Raw genomic sequence first — 11,399 nt, 5'->3', positions numbered from 1 at the left:
GCCAACTGACATTTACTCCTGAGGTGCTGACCTGTTGCACCCTCTACAACCACTATGATTATTATAATCTGACCCTGCAGGTCATCTTTGAACGTTTGAACATCTTGGCCATATTCTGTTATAATTTCCACCCAGCACAGCCGGAAGAGGACTGGCCACCCCTCATAGCCTGGTTCCTCTCTAGGTTTCTTCCTAGGTTCTGGCCTTTCTTGGGAGTTTTTCCTAGCCACCGTGCTTCTACATCTGCATTGCTTGCTGTTTGGGGTTTTAGGCTGGGTTTCTGTACAGCACTTTGTGACATCGACTGATGTAAAAAGGGCTTTATAAATACATTTGATTGATTGATGTTGAGATGTGTCATGTTACATGAACTCTGTGAAGCATTTATTTGGGCTGCAATTTCTGAGGCTGGTAATTCTAATGAACTTATCCTCTGCAGCAGAGGAAACTCTGGGTCTTCCTATCCTGTGGCGGTCCTGATAAGAGCCAGTTTCATCATAGCGCTTGATGGTTTTTCTAACTCAAAGTTCTTGAAATGTTCCGTATTGACTGACCTTCGTTTGCTTATTTGAGCGGTTCTTGCCATAATATGGACTTGGTATTTTACCAAATAGGACTATCTTCTGTATACCACCCCTACCTTGTGACAACACAACTGATTGGCTGAAACGCATGTAGAAAGAAAGAAATTCCACAAATTAACTTTTAACAAGGCACACCTGTTCCAGTTGACTACCTCATGAAGCTGGTTGAGAGAATGTCTAGAGTGTGCAAAGCTGTCATCAAGGCGAAGGGTGGCTACTTTGAAGAATCTCAGATATAAAATATTTTTGATTTGTTTAAACCTTTTTTGGTTACAACATGATTCCATATTTGTTATTTCATAGTTTTGATGTCTTCACTATTATTCTACAATGTAGGTGTGTCCCAAACTTTTGACTGGTACTGTATGTACAAAGCATGTTAAAATTACACTGAACACGGCTCTACAGCCATACAGAGAGTGAGGGAGGAAAGATGGAGAGGTAGATAGAGGGGGAAGGAGAGAGCACGAGAGAGGGGGGGGTAAAGAGAAACAGAAATGGAGAGAGAGAAAGATAAAGGGAGAAAGAAAGCCATTTTTGCACTCGTCATTGAATGTGACCTCCAGTGGTGCCTAGTCACAAAGATAATGGTGATTGAGGTGGGTTGAGGCAGGTGGGGGCTGGGGGTTGGGGGGGTTTGATAAAGGGGGCAGGTCGAGGTGATTTGTCAAAGGATCGTTCATCTGCTTGGCTGCACATCGTGCTCAAGCTGCACCACAAGAGTTCAACTAAGGGCTGTGCAAACACCATGGGCCCTTCATTCTCCCCCATCACATGGAGATATAGCGTGGGACAGTGGTAGTGGTGGTGGTAGGGAGCACTGGTCATAATGGCATGCCTATAATACATGTAGATGTTTATGTTCAAGACCACTGTTATCAGACCCGGGGTAGATTTCAATTCCCTTTTGGCCTGTGTTGATATCACTGTAGGGCTTTTACAACTGGACGTGGCTCTGGATGAGAGCGTCCGCTAAAAGACTAAAATGGATCATGGAAAAATAACTCCATATGCAAAGACCCACCACCCCTACCCCCCCTCCGCCCCAGTCCCCCCTCCATCTTTCTTTCCCCCACTCTGTCTCTCTCTTTCAGTGTTTAGCAGTAGAACCTGTTCTTTATTCAAAGTCCTTGTCTGTTTACCAGGGAATATTACTCTGTTACAGCTTTGTAGTGCATTTCCATGAAGAACAAGAAAAGAACAGAACAGAACAGCCAATTGTTGCAATTGTTGTTTTCCTCTCAAGGACAAGAACCTGTCCTCTCTCCCTCCTCATCACCCCCTTCTCTCTCTTACTGTCTATCTCATACTCTCTCTCACTCAGTGCCTCTCTTTCTCTCTCTCTCTCTTTCTCTCAAATCTCAGTGCACCACAGCAGGGGTATGTGTATGTTTTCTGCTGTACCTCATCTTAGAGCTGGGATGATGAACTGAAAATGATCAACACCGACCATACTGATCACTTATCGCAGGCATTTTGCTGATACTATTCATTACAATAAGTACCCTGTACTAGAGAAATGTTTGAAATGAAATAAGCTTGCTAATATGGGATTGTTAACAAGACAATTGATGGCTACAGTACAACCATCAAACTAGTAGTTCAAAGGATATTTTTTTTAAACTGTGGTGCACATTAATGTCATAAACTTATTGTTATATTTATCGTTATCGCATACATTTTGGCAATTTATCTTGATATGGATGTTTGTCCATATCGCCCAGCTCTACCTCATCTTCTGTTTCATTGTTAACAAGGCCAGTTCAGTACTTCTCCTCTCACAGTCCCTCACTGTACCAACCAAAGCAGTGCATTATGCCAGAAATACCACTTCAAAGACTTCTATCAGGCTGCATTCCACTTATACCTGACAACATCCTTCTACAGGATTTACATTATAATAGTACTCAAGAACAGAAGCTGCCATTATCTGGAAAAGAACTGAGTTGACATCTGACAAATATTAAACACAGTTATGATGTATATGTAGTGACTTGACCAGGTATACAGGCTCTTTTCCTAAAACCTCAACACCACATTTAGCTAGAGGAACAAAATGACCACCACATTTTTTCCAACTTTTTCTGTGTAAAATACGTGGTAGTTTTCCTGTCAGAATTCCCTCAAACTTGCGTAAGTACATTTCCCTCTCACCCCCAATGGGCTTGAACAATAGAAAGTTATTAGAGCAGATTTATATTAGTCAGAAGGAGGTGGTAGGTGGTGGTAGGGGGGTAATGTCAGCGCTCATGCTGCATGGGGCTGGGGCGTGGGCAAGATGGGTGGCGCGGACTCCAGAGCAACGCCTGTCAAATCAAATCAACCCTGAAAGGAGGCATTATGCAGGGCTAATGGAGATTAAAAGCCCCAGCCGTCAGAGCTCTCTCTCCATCTCCACAGTTCCATTCTGCTCTACCTCTGTTCACTTACCTGCCCCATTCTTATTGTCCTAAATCTGACCAACACACAAAAGACTAAAAGCTTCTAACCGCTGTTCCACTTCAAAGCAGCTGCTGTACCCCAAGAAAGGCAATTTCAGGCCTATTATAAGGCAGGGACGTACGGCGCGCCGACCCCCATAGAACAAGCACGCGCTCATAGAACAAGCACACACTCATGCATGCACGTGTACGCATAAACACACATTCACTAAAACGCACACACATTCGCTAAAAGACACGCTATGGAAACAGGCGAGGGTTCCGTTGAGCCCATGCCAACAGTTAACCACTATGAGACATAATCACAGAGAATGATAAGTAGCCTTTCTCCCTGCATCGGTTCTCCACATGGAGAGGGCACTGGGAGACGAGGCTTCAACAGTCATCTCCATCATCTCCATCTGGCCCTCCTCTCTGATCTGAGTGGATGGACTCATCAATAGACCATCAGTTATAATGAACCCTTGAGATGATGAGGTTGATGATGATTCAAGTAGCTAGCCCACCACAACGCAAGACAAGGCACTAATAAAGGAGTGGGCTCGGCCCTTGAATAGATGGATTTAATAACTGGCCTCCTCTCGTTGGCTAATTTCCCAGAAAGCAGTGCAGGGATAAAACAGTAGTCGGGCAGATATGATTTGTGTTCTGTGTAAACCATGGGGGGGTGACAGTTAGATGTCAATCAGTGGTAGATGGGGGGGCATGTACTCATTCTCTCCACAGGATCTTATTGAGGACTAATCAGGATAATAATCACTATAATGAGCTCTCTTTAGAGTCAACAAGGGATCCCGTTGATGTTCTGGATCTCATTACAGACCTGTGAAGAAAGTAGTTTCAAATACTCTAGGTCAGGTATTCCCAAACTGGAGTATCCGCAGTGCCGTCGTGGGTACGGCAAAAAAATATATATACATATATTTTTTTTAAGTTAACATTTTCAAACATTTAGATTTTCCATACATTTGGGTACATGTTTTTCTCGCCTGAGTAGCCTCGCTTCACTGCCATAAAATTAAACCATCTAGTGTTCAACAAAATAACAACACAATGTCAAATACAGGTAGCTAGCTGTATGTAGCCAAACGTAGCTGCTGCTCATTTTGGTATCTGTACTGATGGCGCAAAAGCCACGACAGGGAGACATAGTGGAGTGGTAACGCGCGGGTGCAAGCAGTTGCTCCCGACACCACTTGGGTACACTGCAGCATCCACCGAGAGGCTCTTGCTGCGAAAGGAATGCCTGACAGCTTGAAAGACGTTTTGGACACAATAGTGAAAATGGTTAACTTTGTTAAAGCAAGGCCCCTGAACTCTCATGTATTTTCTGCACTATGCAATGAAATGGGCAGCGACCATGCAATGCTTTTACAACATACAGGAATGTGCTGGTTATCAAGGGGCAAAGGATTGGCACATTTTTTTAAATTGAGAGACGAGCTTAAAGTTTTCTTTACTGGCCATAATTTTCAATTGTCTGACCACTTGCATGATGACGAGTTTCTCACACGTCTGGCCTATCCAGGTGATGTTTTTTCTCACCTTATGATTTGAATCTAGGATTACAGGAACTCTCTGCAACTACATTAAATGTGGGGGACAAAATTGAAGCCATGATTAAGAAGTTGGAGCTCTTCTCTGTCTGCATTAACAAGGACAACACACAGGTCTTTCCATCATTGTATGATTTTTTGTGTGCAAATGAACTCAAGCTTACGGACAATGTCAAATGTGATATAGTCAAGCACCTGAGTGTGTTGGGTGTGCAATTACGCAGGTACTTTACCGAAATTAATGACACAAACAACTGGATTTGTTATCCCTTTCATGCCCTGCCTCCAGTCCACTTACCGATATCTGAACAAGAGAGCCTCATCAAAATTGCAACAAGCTGTTCTGTAAAAATAAAGCCACTGCCAGATTTCTGGATTGGGCTGAGCTCAAAAAAGTTTGAAATATCCAATAAATGTCGTTCCACTTCATGATTGTGTCCCACTTGTTGTTGATTCTTCACAAACAAATACAGTTTTATATCTTTATGTTTGAAGCCTGAAATGTGGCAAAAGGTCGCAAAGTTCAAGGGGGCCGAATACTTTCGCAAGGCACTGTAACTCTGCAATTTTGGGTTGTATTGGAGAGAGTCTGTCTGATACTCCTTCCATTTCAATATTATCGCTTGCACAGTGCTCCTTGGGATGTTTAAAGCTTGGGAAATATTTTTCTATCCAAATCCGGCTTTAAACTTCTTCACAACAGTATCTCTGACCTGCCTGGTGTGTTCCTTGTTCTTCATGATGCTCTTTGCGCTTTTAACGGACCTCTGAGACTATCACAGTGCAGGTGCATTTATACGGAGACTTGATTACACACAGGTGGATTGTATTTATCATCATTAATCATTTAGGTCGACATTGGATCATTCAGAGATCCTCACTGAACTTCTGGAGAGAGTTTGCTGCACTGAAAGTAAAGGGGCTGAATAATTTTGCACGCCCAATTTTTCAGTTTTTGATTTGTTAAAAAAGTTTGAAATATCCAATAAATGTCGTTCCACTTCATGATTGTGTCCCACTTGTTGTTGATTCTTCACAAAAAAATTCACAGTTTTATATCTTTATGTTTGAAGCCTGAAATGTGGCAAAAGGTCGCAAAGTTCAAGGGGGCCGAAAACTTTCGCAAGGCACTGTATGTGCATCCTTTCAAACACACCCTTCTCATTAAGCTGTGGTGAGCTATTCACAATTTTCAATCAACAAATAAGGTTTTATCTGTAAGATGGTTAAATAAATAGCAAAATTATTGATTATATTATTATTTGTGCCCTGGTCCTATAAGAGCTCTTTGTCACTTCCCACGAGCCGGGTTGTGACAAAACCTCACTCATTCTTATGTTTAATAAATGTATCGTATAGTGTGTGTGTGGCAGGCTTACAATGATGGCAACAAAAAACATTTGAGAGTGTGCTGACCCTGGTACTAGAGGGGGTACGCAGCTGGAGGTTGAATGTTTGAAGGGGTACGGGACTATAAAAAGTTTGGGAACCACTGCTCTATGTAGTCGAAAAGAGTTTATATAGATTTTAAACTAAGAGGCTATTTTCTTTGATATTCAAATACAAATACACAAAGTATTGAGATAAACTTTTGTTATTGACCAAGTACTTATTTTCCACCATAATTTGCAAATAAATTCATTAAAAATCCTACAATGTGATTTTCTGGATTTTTTTTCTCTGTCATTTTGTCTGTCATAGTTGAAGTGATGATGAAAATTACATGATTACATGAAAATTACAGGCCTCTCATCTTTTTAAGTGGGAGAACTTGCACAATTAGTGGCTGACTAAATACTTTTTTGCCCCACTGTATGTGGCATAGTCATAAAACCCTGACTACTCCACCTGGTGGAGATTTGGAGCACCAGGACTCCTAACTGTATACAGTTTGAGTTCTAGTGACCAGTTGGGTGCGAATCACAGTAAGCAAAAAACACAAGGAGGCAAGATTTCAGCAAAAAGTATGGACATTTATTTTGAACAGAAATAAATAGGTAAACATTTAGGCCTTGGAGGAGGCAACGCAACACCCTGCTACATCCCAACTCGCTGTGGAGTGAAAATAGTATGTGATCGTAGGTGCGGGGAAAGACAACAAAGGCAGAGAAAAATACTGTTTACAGGGAATTTATTATTCCTTAAACACGGTATGGTGGGGAAAAGGGGCTGGACGGAAGCAAAGCAAAGAAAGTAAAAGTCCCCTCTCCTACCTACTGCCTTCCCACTACTTACCTAACCTGGTGCGCTAATCAAAATACAGGGGGTGGTCCACCGAGGTCTTACCTAGTGTGCATAGACAGTTTAAATACTACGGGTTATGTATGCCCGCAGGCCTCTTGCCTAAGGTGCGTCCCCCCCCCCCTCCCCCCCGGGAACAAATTAAACAGAATAATACACCAATAATTTACATGAACCATTTCAATTACCCAAAAACACTAAGTCCTATTGGCATACACATACCTAGGAAGGAGCGGCTACAAAATAATACCCACAAAACTTTTACAGACTGCCACAACAATCAACACAGGACATAAAAAAGAAGCTCTCTTCCCTGGGGAAGGAATACTAGCTTTTATCAAGCTGGAGACGGAGTTGGTAATTACAGAGGCAGCTGTATCCCCTGACGAGAGGGACGGGTCAGAGCTCCAATCTGCAATGGGGCCGGCCAATCAGCTGCTTAGAATCCAGGAAGGCATTTCCTGAAATGCACACACATACAAACCCACAACAACACAAACTGTGGAACGTAACAAGGCCACACACTAATTGGCTAGTGTTGAATTAAAGGGGTGGGGAAGTCCTTTCATGGTTTTCCTTCTGCTCGGTCCACCTCTGGGTTAGGCCTGAGGCACAAAGGAATATTGAGCAGTAAAATGCCACACAATTATCTTTGAATATATATATTTACAATAAACCAGTCTACTCCTTAAAATCCAAAATATATTCTTTAAAATCACCCAGTCCAGTGGAAAATAGTTCAAAACGATGCACTTCCCTTACTTCACTGTTCGTCTGAGTTCCTTCCTCATCAATGCCCCACGCGGTTCTTCCCCCATGCTGCTTCTGCAAGGCTTTAAATACAGGCTTCAATATGCAGTGAACCAATGGGAATACATCTGAATGATTGTACCTGCATTCTCACAAGGGGCGGTGTGCCAATCGGGCTGTGAGTTGTTCTGGTTCCTCCCCTTGTTACACTCCGGTGATTATCGGCAATGCTCTTATGAATCCACCCAGTGACGCTCCAAAACAAAATGTATGTGAAATCACTAAAAATACACGTGAAAAAAAGCAAGAGCAACATTTTCATTTGATTTCGTCATATCATGACATACTAACCTTGTGATTATTACAATTCGCAACATTGGTGATACATAGGATTTTGGAAATTGCTTTATAATTGCATAATAATGGAGTTATGACAGAAGTGGAATAATGAACAGTCACTATTCCCCTAGTTACAAAAACTCAGCTCATTGCTATGCAATTCTAATGCAATTACCAAAGCATTATGTAACAACATGCTAATAAAATGTTGCTCCAAAAGTAATGACAGATTATTACACAGGCACAAGAACAGTTTAATGTTAAGTGTTACTGAGATTGCTAACAGTAACCAAATATGGCTATCAAGTGTTGAAAGGAAACTAAAATCCCAAAACTGCCTTATTGACTCAACTGCAGCCAAGGTAGGTTGAAAATCATGTTTGTTTGTATCCTGAGTAAACTATCCCTTTAAATATGGTGAAACAACAACATGTCATTTGAAACAACCTCTCATGTCATCATCATTACCCATCCTGCATGTCTAGAGGGTGAAAGGGAGAGAGGGTGAGGGAGAGAGGGTGAGGGGAGATGAATGCGCTGTAATTATCCGTCCATGGCACACATCAATCACACACACACAGACACACAGACACACACACACACACACACACACACACACACACACACATACATCAATTACGTGTCCTGGAAACCTTGCCACAGAGGGAGCGCCGGAAAGGAAAAGCAGATGAGGAAAATCCGTTTGACCTGTCCAAGACTAAATTAATTATCCAATTACTCGTCTCCTCTCCGACTGACTGTGCTGCCCAGATAACTCTGCAGCTATTTACAACTGACTGGCTTCCCAAGATAACAAAAGGGCCATTTGCAGCATAATCACTTCACGTGGTGAACGATCGGAGCAAACTCCCTGAGACTGCCAAAAACTCGGAGGAGTCAGACCTCCAAAATCTCATCAGCATTTCTTTTAGCTTTCCACACTGAGTCCACTCAGAATGACTGACAACGAGGAAGTCTCCAACAAATGGATGGCAAGCATTTTAGTGGCCCACCTATTGACGGCAGAGAGAAACATTTACTTTTTAATGTACATTTCCTGCAATTCTCGACATTTTGCCATGGGGTCGAGAGAAATGTTTGCAGTTTTAAAGCTAGTTTCCTGCAATTCTACACATTTTGCCATGACTTATGCCATGTTAATATAATATGTGAATGAGAGTGACTAACAAAATCAATGGGGGCCCCCTGGAGGACAGGGCCCCTGGGCACATGCCCTGCATGCCCGGTGGGTATGATTATTACAAGTTTAGATAGCTGGCTAGACTAACTTACCATCTAAAAATTGTTAGCTGACATGGCTCATTGAGTGACTGTCAGTGACTGACATAACAATAGAAAACCTGCTGATGCACAACCAAATGTTTAAATTGCACCTTCTATATTCTACTATTCTTACTCTCAATATTACGTTGAGACTCTGACTGAGTTCCTGGTCGGGGCCCCCTAGCGGCCAGAGTCCCTAAGCAACTGCTTATGTCTCTTATGCCTGGAATCGGCTCTGTGAGCATGTAGGCACGCACACATGCACACACACACACACACACACACACAAGCAGGAAAATCTGTCAGAGCCCTGTAATAATCTCAATGTATCAAAGCACTCTTCAAGGCTCCTCACGGGACAATATGTCTCCCCCTGTTCGCCAGGAGTAAGCATATTTCTCCCAGGAAAACAAGAGAGGTGGGAAAGAAGACGGGAGGGGTATATATTTGTTATTGCTTGGAAACAAAACAGGGCTTTAGACTGTTATCTGTCAAAAAGCAAAATAGGACGTTCCATCCCTTTCTTCTACCTTCTCCTTAGATATGCTAATGATAAACCCCTGTCCTTACCTCACCCCCTTCTCCCTTCCTCTTTCCCTCTCTCCATCCCTCTCTCTCTCTCACTCGCTCCCTTTAACTTCTTCTCTTCTCTCTGACATAAGAGAGTTTGTCAAAAGACAATGTGTGGGCTTCACTGATTTAGAAAAATCAGGAATCATAAACCTGAAAAAGTGCAGCAAAGGCAAAAACATGCCACAGTCAGGCAAGATCATAACACACTAAAGAGAGTTCTAAACATAAAATATGTACAGTTGAAGTCGGAAGTTTACATACACCTTAGCCAAATACATTTAAACTCAGTTTTTCACAATTCCTGACATTTAATTTGAGTAAATAATTCCCTGTCTTAGGTCAGTTAGGATCACCACTTTATTTTAAGAATGTGAAATGTCAGAATAATAGTAGAGAGAATGATTCATTTCAGGTTTTATTTCTTTCATCACATTCCCAGTGGGTCAGAAGTTTACATACACTCTATTAGCATTTGGTAGCATTGTCTTTAAATTGTTTAACTTGGGTCAAACATTTTGGGTAGCCTTCCACAAGCTTCCCACAATAAGTTGATTGAATTTTGGCACATTCCCCCTGACAGAGCTGGTGTAACTGAGTCAGGTTTGTAGGCCTTCTTGCTCGCACACACCTTTTCAGTTCTGCCCAGAAATTATCTATAGGATTTAGGTCAGGGCTTTGTGATGGCCACTCCAACACCTTGACTTTGTTGTCCTTAAGCCATTTTGCCACAACTTTGGAATTGTGGATAATGACCCCAAGCATTTGGAAGACTCATTTGCAACCAAGCTTTAACCTCCTGACTGATGTCTTGAGATGTTGCTTCAATATATCCACGTAATTTCCATTCTCATGATGCCATCTATTTTGTGAAGAGCACCAGACCCTCCTGCAGCAAAGCACCCCCACAACATGATGCTGCCACCCCGTGCTTCACGGCTGGGATGGTGTTCTTTGGCTTGCAAGCATCCCCCTTTTTCCTCAAAACATAACGATGGTCATTATGGCCAAACAGTTCTACTTTTGTTTCATCAGACCAGAGAACATTTCTCCAAAAAGTACGATATTTGTCCCCATGTGCAGTTGCAAACTGTAGTCTGGCTTTTTATGGCGGTTTTGAAGCAGTGGCTTCTTCCTTGCTGAGCGGTCATTCAGGTAATGCCGGTATAGGACTCATTTTTACTGTGGATATAGATACTTTTGTACCGGTTTCCTCTAGCATACTCACAAGGTCCTTTGCTGTTGTTCTGGGATTGATTTGCACCAAAGTACGTTCATCTCTAGGAGACAGAACACGTCTCCTTCCTGAGCGGTATGATGTCTGCGTGGTCCCATGGTGTTTATACTTGCGTACTATTGTTTGTACAGATAAACGTGGTACCTTCAGGCATTTGGAAATTGCTCCCAAGGATGAACTAGACTTGTGGAGGTCTACAAATTGTTTTCTGAGGTCTTGGCTGATTTCTTTTGATGTTCCTATGATGTCAAGCAAATAGGCACTGAGTTTGAAGGTAGGCCTTGAAATACATCCACAGGTACACCTCCAATTGACTCAAATTATGTCAATTAGCCTATCAGAAGCTTCTAAAGCCATGACATAATTTTCTGGAATTTTCCAAGCTGTTTAAAGGCAC

Source organism: Oncorhynchus mykiss, chromosome 3 (genome assembly GCF_013265735.2).
Source record: "Oncorhynchus mykiss isolate Arlee chromosome 3, USDA_OmykA_1.1, whole genome shotgun sequence".
Taxonomy (NCBI): Eukaryota; Metazoa; Chordata; class Actinopteri; order Salmoniformes; family Salmonidae; genus Oncorhynchus; species Oncorhynchus mykiss.
The sequence above is the reverse complement of the archived record's forward strand: the minus strand, read 5'-3'. Positions refer to the sequence as shown.